Source organism: Hyaena hyaena, unplaced genomic scaffold, assembly GCF_003009895.1.
Source record: "Hyaena hyaena isolate Hyena2069 unplaced genomic scaffold, ASM300989v1 scaffold_944, whole genome shotgun sequence".
Lineage (NCBI taxonomy): Eukaryota > Metazoa > Chordata > Mammalia > Carnivora > Hyaenidae > Hyaena > Hyaena hyaena.
Window position 1 is genome coordinate 729,065 of NW_024081577.1, and position 7,581 is coordinate 736,645.

General features: G+C 42.4%; 1 pseudogene; it reads right to left on the minus strand.

The window, feature by feature from the left end:
* Positions 1 to 228: 228 nt before the first annotated feature.
* Positions 229 to 2,562, minus strand: LOC120223067 (annotated as a pseudogene).
* Positions 2,563 to 7,581: the final 5,019 nt, after the last annotated feature.

Sequence of the window (7,581 nt, forward strand, 5' to 3'; positions counted from 1 at the left end):
GGTATCTGTTATTCTGAGCAGAAGATCTCAACAGTAGCTTCAAATATTCAGTAAACCATGCTGTAAAAAGATGCGCTGTCATCCAGGCTTTGTTTTTCCATTTATAGAGTACAGATAGAGTAGATAACATAGGGTACCATTTAATTTTTTAAACAAAAATTTATTCAAAAAAGTTTTCCTACCTTATTCACAGTTTTTCAGTTTACAGGAAGGAACGAGGAGCAGTACCTATTCTTGATCAGCTATCTTAGCCTGTCAGAGAGAAACAGCTGCCCTCAGCTCATCCCGAACACACCACCGCAGAGCCCCGCCCATCCGAGAAATCGAAAAGCATCGTAGACGAAGGACGTTTCTTCAACCTGCCTGAATGAACCACTAAGTGATCTGGATGAAATTTCCCCTGACCAAAGTATCATCAACCAAAATAATTCTATCTTAACCCTGTGGAGCCTAACAGACTTGAAACCTGTTTACGAGTGTACCTGTGTCAGAGCCAGTGTGGGGACCCTGAGGTCGCACATATGTCTCCGGGAAACAAAGCTGGGGGCATTCTGTCTGAATCTGACTTTGCTTCAAATGAAGCAATGAACTCAACCAAGATCTGTCGGTCATGGGGAGTGTGAGAACTGTATTTCCTCTGTTGTTCCTGTTTTCAGTGACAATTTCCCTCCTATTTAATCAAATAAACACAGAATGGACACCCCAGTCCCCAACAGCAGAAGGCACTGACAGAGACTCTGCGGATGGAGCCTCAGACCCGAGTCACGAACATGCTGTTTAAGCAAGTGGATGAGAACGTGGATTCTTTCCAAAAGAGTTGCGTGCCTGTTGTCCGTAGCTCTCAGAAGCTGGGAGTAAGTCTGCTTGTTGGTTTTGAGGACTGAGTCTTCTTCAGTGTTACTCCTTGTTTTCTTCTTAGTGGAAAGCAGTTTGATAGACTGAAAGAGAACGAATGACAACAGAGATTCAAATATACTGAGGAGTTTGATCACTTCTCGATTGAGACTGGGCAAAGAGTCAGCTGCTGGAGCGCCCTCCTCACGCTTCGTCTGGTCAAATTCCTCAACAAGCTCCTTTCTGAAGAACTGGAATGCATATTTAGTTCTCACTTACATCAAGAGCCTTAAACCGTGTTTTCAATTTTCCAGCATTGCTGTTCTGACTGGTCATTTGAAACTCTGCAAACGTCACTCTTTCTAACTGCACTCGAAGTAGTTCACAAGGAGCATCTTTCAGAAGGTGAAAAAGCTTAAAGGCTTTGCTGTAATGAAGATCTACCAGCACCCGGTGCTGCGTCTTATGATGTTCATCAACAACCTGTTTCCTCAGACAACAGTGGTACATGGACACCAGCCTGTGATGAATGGTTGCTGCGCGGTACTGACAGAAAAGCTGGCGATCATGCACGGAGTCCACGTCACAGTGTTTCAGAGAATTTATCATAGCCTTGCTGACTTCTTTCTCAATCGGCTCCTTTGCTTTTCTAGATAACGGAGGGTAGTCTTGCTATAGCGTCGCCATAGTGAAATACGTAGTGAATATTTCCCAACTCACCAACTCCCAAACAGCTAGGTCCATGTCTCACATTCCCAGCTACCTTAGAGCATTCAAGTAGTATTCAACAGCCTTATTATAATACAAGATTTCTTCAGGAGAAAACTCACGCTGACATTCATTGTCAGCATCACAGTGGGCCTGTGCACAAATTCGCGTGAGCTTCCCCTGCTACAAAACAGAAAGGGAGCGTTTGTACCGTCATCAATTGACTCAAAGTTATGAATTCCTTTTTCAAAAAAGAAAAGCTTTTTTCCCCACAGATGTTGCTTCGCAATAGACACGATCGTGCTCACTGTTCATTCACTCTGCAGCACAGAAGTCTGGTTCATGTAGAACAAGACAATCTCATTTCTAATATTACCTGTTCTCTTCAACACCTGTACATATTGTGCTGGGTTTGGGCTCTTTAGTCACTAAATTGCAAGATTTCTTTAGCAGTTTCAATAACATTTACAACTAACTGAAAACTGACTCTCTAAGTCTGTAGACAGATCAGTACCCATGCAAATTCTTGACAAAGGGATTCTCTGTGAGGTTGTGCAAGATCTCCTGCTCTTCTTTTGTTTGGTAATTAACTCGTCAAGATGCGCCTCTCTGTTGTTTGCTTTCTGGGCCACTATTATCTGGATGTCACTGCAGAGTATCACGTACTGAGAGAGAAATAGCAGCACTTCTGAAAGAATGTTGTTGAAGAGGCAGCAGTAAGTTTTTGCTCGCAAAGTTAATTTAAGGTATCATAACACTATTCTGAATTTCTGAAGACGTGTCGAAGCATCAGACAAAACATAAGCCTTTAATGACTTGAGAATCGCTAGAATTTCATTTTATGTTACCAAAAACTAGAGATCATTCCATATTGACTGGAATAATTACCCTTCTGAAGAGAGCCCATTTTGTCCAAAAACAAGGCTATCTGTTTCTACAGACCATCAGGACCCCCTCTTATGGATTCATCTTCATATTTAATGGGATCGGGATGTTTGGGTCAGCTTCAGGAAGGTCCATATACCTAAGGGCTTTGGATTTTTGGAATGGTCAATGTGCACTGACTTCAAGTCAGCAGCTGCATTAGCCCACAGCAAGAGAGTCAGCCTGTCTTTTGAAGCCAAGCATTGGCTTCTCCTCTCTAGTTCTGAAAGTCCTCAATGGGATCTTCCTCCAAAGGAAGGCTGTTTTGTCTACATTAAATGTCTGTTGTATAATATACTCACCTTCAATGAATATTGAATGCAACTATTCTTTTCATATGAAAATTTAGAGGTCGCTGTAGGGTTACTTACTGGTCTAATTTCAATTTTGTTTCATCTCAAGGAAGAGGGAGCCCTTAGGAAAGGGAGAGAGACAGAAAATGGTTGGTTTGTGGAGCATTCAGAACATACAAATTTATCCATAATTTCACTTTCTTTTTTTCATCTTCTTATATTAGCATTGTTCCCAACACCCCAAAACCAATTAATATAATAACATCAAAGAGCACTAATCACAGATCGTCGTAACAAATGTGATAATAATGAATAAGTTTAAAATATTATGAGAGGAGAGCCTGGGTGGCTCAGTTGGTTTAACAGCCGACTTCAGCTCAGGTCATGATCGTGCAGCTTTTGAATTTGAGCTCCTTGTCGCGCTCTGTGCAAACAACTCAGAGCCTGAAGCCTGTTTTAATTTCTGTGTCTCCCTCTGTCTCTGCCCTTCTTCTGCTCACACTCTGTCTGAATCTCTCTCACAAAATAAAAAACATTAAAATAATTTTCTAACAAAATAAAATAATAAAATATCATGAGAATTACCAAAATGTGACAAAGAGGCACTAAGTGAGGAAATATTGTTGGAAAATTGACACCCATAGCCTTAATCATGGCAGTGTTGACCAAAACTTCAACTTGTAAACAAACAAAAAGAGTATCCGCAAAATTCAATTAAATAAGTTTGGCCTGTAGTCTTCCAAATGGGCAGATGCTTTCCCTGAACAGATCTCTGGATGAATGGAAAATGGAGACTGGTTCGACAATTTCAATCCTTTTTACAGAGGCTACTGGGGAAAATTTCCAGAAGAGGTGACATCTACTTTAAAACCTGAAGCATGAGTAGAAATCAGCTCAACAGAGAGAGGAAGAAAGAGGAAATGATGTGTTCAAAATCCTAACAAGAGAAAGATCACAATCCAGTTGAGGAATTGAAACATTTTGCATTTAGATGGAAACTAGATTGAGGAGATGTTATGGGAAGGGTCTGGGGAATCACTCCACCAAGGGCCCCGCCAGTGCAGTCAGGAATTTCAAAATGATCCTGAGAACAGAGAGAAGCCACCCAGGACATTAGGGAGAGTGGTCTCAAAATAGGATTTGCATTTGCTGTCAGCTGACTAGGGAGGAGAACAGCTCTGAGGGGACAGCATGCAGACAAGGAAAGCAGCTGGGAGACAGCTTTTTTCTTTCTATGGAAAAAAGGGGATGAATTAGTCTTGGACTGGTGGCAGTGACCTTGGGCAGAAGTTGGTGAATTCGAGGACAGTTTACTGAGTAATCACTAGAAGGGTTAGTGAAGGATGGGCGATAATGAAGGGGAGTGAAGAATGACTCAGGGGTCCGACCACCTTCCAGATGAATTTTGGTGTAATTCCCCGAGAAGTTCCTCAAGACTCTTATTCTTACAGCCCTTTACTGGGGGTCATGTGGGCATACAGGTGAAGTTCCCGGTGCGGAGTTGACTTTGGCTACCATTGAGTGAATGTGTAATAAGAACACTAGCCTGCATTACTACAGTGACATGGCAATATTAGACCTACTGCAGATATGTTTGCGTTAAAATGAATGCTCACCTTCTGTGATCTTAGACAGAAAACGAGTAGAGGGAGGCATGTGTAGTTCGAAGAAGGGGGGTATGTGGAGTAAACTCATTGAAGCGTAGAGGAACCTTGTGCAATCACAAAAAGTGGAATTAAAAGCTTCATTTCTCCTCAAGTACATGGCCACCGGGGGGGGTCTCAGCTCTAGATTAAGAGTGCAGCATCCACACAGATTTGCAATCCCTGGAACCAGAGAGCCCGCAGAGAAACAGAGGTACAAATTAGAAGGGCAACTCTGCTCCCAAGAGAATGCTTTCAGCAGCAGATAACACGTATCTTCGCCAGTGAAAAAGGAGAAGAGAGGAAAAGCCCTGTAGGTGTTGTTCTGCCTTATTTTATTGGCAGAAATTATGCAACAAGCAAGGAAATAGAATACTCAAATTTAATGACTGGGCATTTACAGTTTCAGAAGTTAAACTCCTACCCCAAGCAAAATTAGCCTGAACACAGTAAGAGAATATATATAATATTAGAGTAGCTTTGTTCCTGTTTTCTTTTGAATAAACCAAACTGAAAACATTGCAGTGTTAAATGGATTTCGTAACCAATAAAGGATGTGGCTAAACTAATATTACTGTGATAATTTTCATTGAATTTCCTGACATTTACATGCTTGTCAAATTTTAACACTGCATTAAACATGTTTCCAATGTTATTAATATGAATTCCTCACATTCCCTTAAGACAGTGATTATATTTTGCTTATCTTTCCTGCATGTTGTATTGCCTATCTAAATATGTCTAGAGACACTTACATGTGTACTGTGCTAGAAGACAAACAGATGTTCTCTCATACCTTAAGAGATACTGTATTTTACATTGTATATGAATGTTGCTTAGAACCACTAAGAGATTTATCTTAGTTGGACAAAGGGCTTAAGTTTTAAGTAACACATAACATCTGATAGTGTGTGATACTATAAAATCCAAAAAAAAAAATGACAGTCACATTTTCCCAATGCAGGCACACATTTTGAAAGTACCGTTGGAAAGAAGTAAAACAAAGCATTTGAACAACAGTTGTATTTTTCTCAGTCTGTGTTTGAACTACAGGCACAAGAGAACAATTGCCACAAGCTTACCTCCTGAACTGCCCAAACTGTCCCTCTTCACCCACTAAGAACTTAGTCCATGATCCCGACTTGTCCAGCACACACCGTGAAGTATGACACAGCAAATATAACTCTGAGAAACTCAAATAGATTTAACAGAGACTATTCACTAAACAGTATTTGACTCTCCGAAATGTCATAAGAACCCTGATCATTTTATATAGGATTATAACAGGCTTAGTAGTCTGAAGTCTACACTGCAAACAAGAGAATAAAAAGCAAGAATAAGGAAACCTGTCAGTAGGTGGGAAGAGTTATTGAATGCAGCTAAATGCAAGGAGTCTTGCACATGTTACTTTATTTACCTTTATAATAAACCTATTAAGATGTATTATTGTCCCTTTTTCCGGATAAGAACATTGAGACCAAGGGGTCACATGGTGACCATGAGGTGAAACTGAAGTCCTCGTCAGGGTTACAATAAAGTAATTACTAACAAGTTACAGCTGAGTTTTCACAGCAGAGTACTGACAGAGAAGCACCCAGGTTCATGAGCAAGTCAGGATGCACAAGGCCTTAACCCTAACCCTTATCCACACCCATTGCCTCAGAAGGTACTCACTACATTCACCTTGACAAGTGCAGTGTGGCACAGCTATAAATCATCGAATCAGACTTTCCCTAATAGCAAAAGGTAACATAGATCAGGTATGGTAAGTATACCAGGCACTGTACGAAAGGGTTTGTACGCAATGTCTCATTTAATATGGACATATTCCCTATTATTGTTGCCTTTTATACAGATGTGGAAATTGAAGCTCAGAGAGCCCCAGCAAATTGTCCATGGTCACAGAACAAGTTAGAAAGTGGTACCCAAAACCCTACCTGTCAGTCTCCAAAAGCAGTGAAACCTAGTTGTTTTATGAAGGCACAGGAGGCTCAGGCACCCAGTCATGGCCATACATCAACCTGGAGACGGAGCAAGGTGGCAAACCTGAGAAAGAGGGCAGCCCTCTTGCATCTTGTGATATGCCATCAGACCCTGATAAATTATATGATGTCAGAAGTGCCCACGCACCAGCAAAAAGCTAGTTTCTCACGACCTTAATGCAGTCTTGGAAGGGGGAATATGGCACAAGACTGCAGGGAGTTATGAGCCAGATGCCAAGAATAGCATTGTTCACTTAGTAAAAAAAATTTTGGCAAGGTCTGAGTTTCCCAACAGGAAACAGAAACTATGAACTAAAGACTTTCTGCGAATGCCCAGGGGCAGTTGGCAAGCAGTCTTACAAGACGCCAAGAAAAGTCGCCAAAAGAACCACCTGCCAAATTTTCCCACCCCCAAGGCCCTCACCTCTGGACAGCCACTAGAACCTGCAGGAGACTACAAACCACAGAGGGTACGTGGAGCGCCCTTCATATCGTGGACAGCTGGCAGCCTGGAAAGTGTCCTCATAACAAGCCATCTGCCAACTACTGCCTCTTGGGATAGGAGGTAGGGGAGGAGGGAAAAGGGGTAACATACGTGCTACCTTTGTCAAGAGGTCACTCACACACGGATGACGGAGTGCTCACACTACTGGTTTCCCTGTGTATATTGTGTGGGTGTCTCCTTCTCCATTTGACCTACCCTTCCTACCTGCAAAGCAAAGACCCTTCTGCTAGGAGTGAAGGAGATTTTCCCTATAGATGGATCCTTCTCAGAACAGAGGAAAAGGGATCCCCTGGTCTATCCCCATAGAGGATTGGAGAGATAATATATGAAGGTTACCTTACCAGTTGAGCTGAAGGACGGCATCCCCACTGCGTTCCGCCGCTGGGTTGAGTGGCTCTCACGTCCCTTGAAGGGCACGCCTTACGTGCGTGTTTCGACAGCATGAACTTAGCCAAACAAGATGTTGACTGAGTGCTGAAATTCCACACCGTGTCGTGTTGCTTCCGAGAGCCGCGGACCCTCGACTTCCCTCGTGTTTCCTTGGCCTCTGTTTGCTAGCATTACTGGCAGAGGGGGACCCTTCTGTAAGCTGAAAGACGGGCTCGCCCCAGTGTTCTTCCACAGAGTGGAGTTATGTGGCGCTCGCTCATGCTTCCATCCGTGTGCTTTGGAACGCGACGAACTTAGGGAAA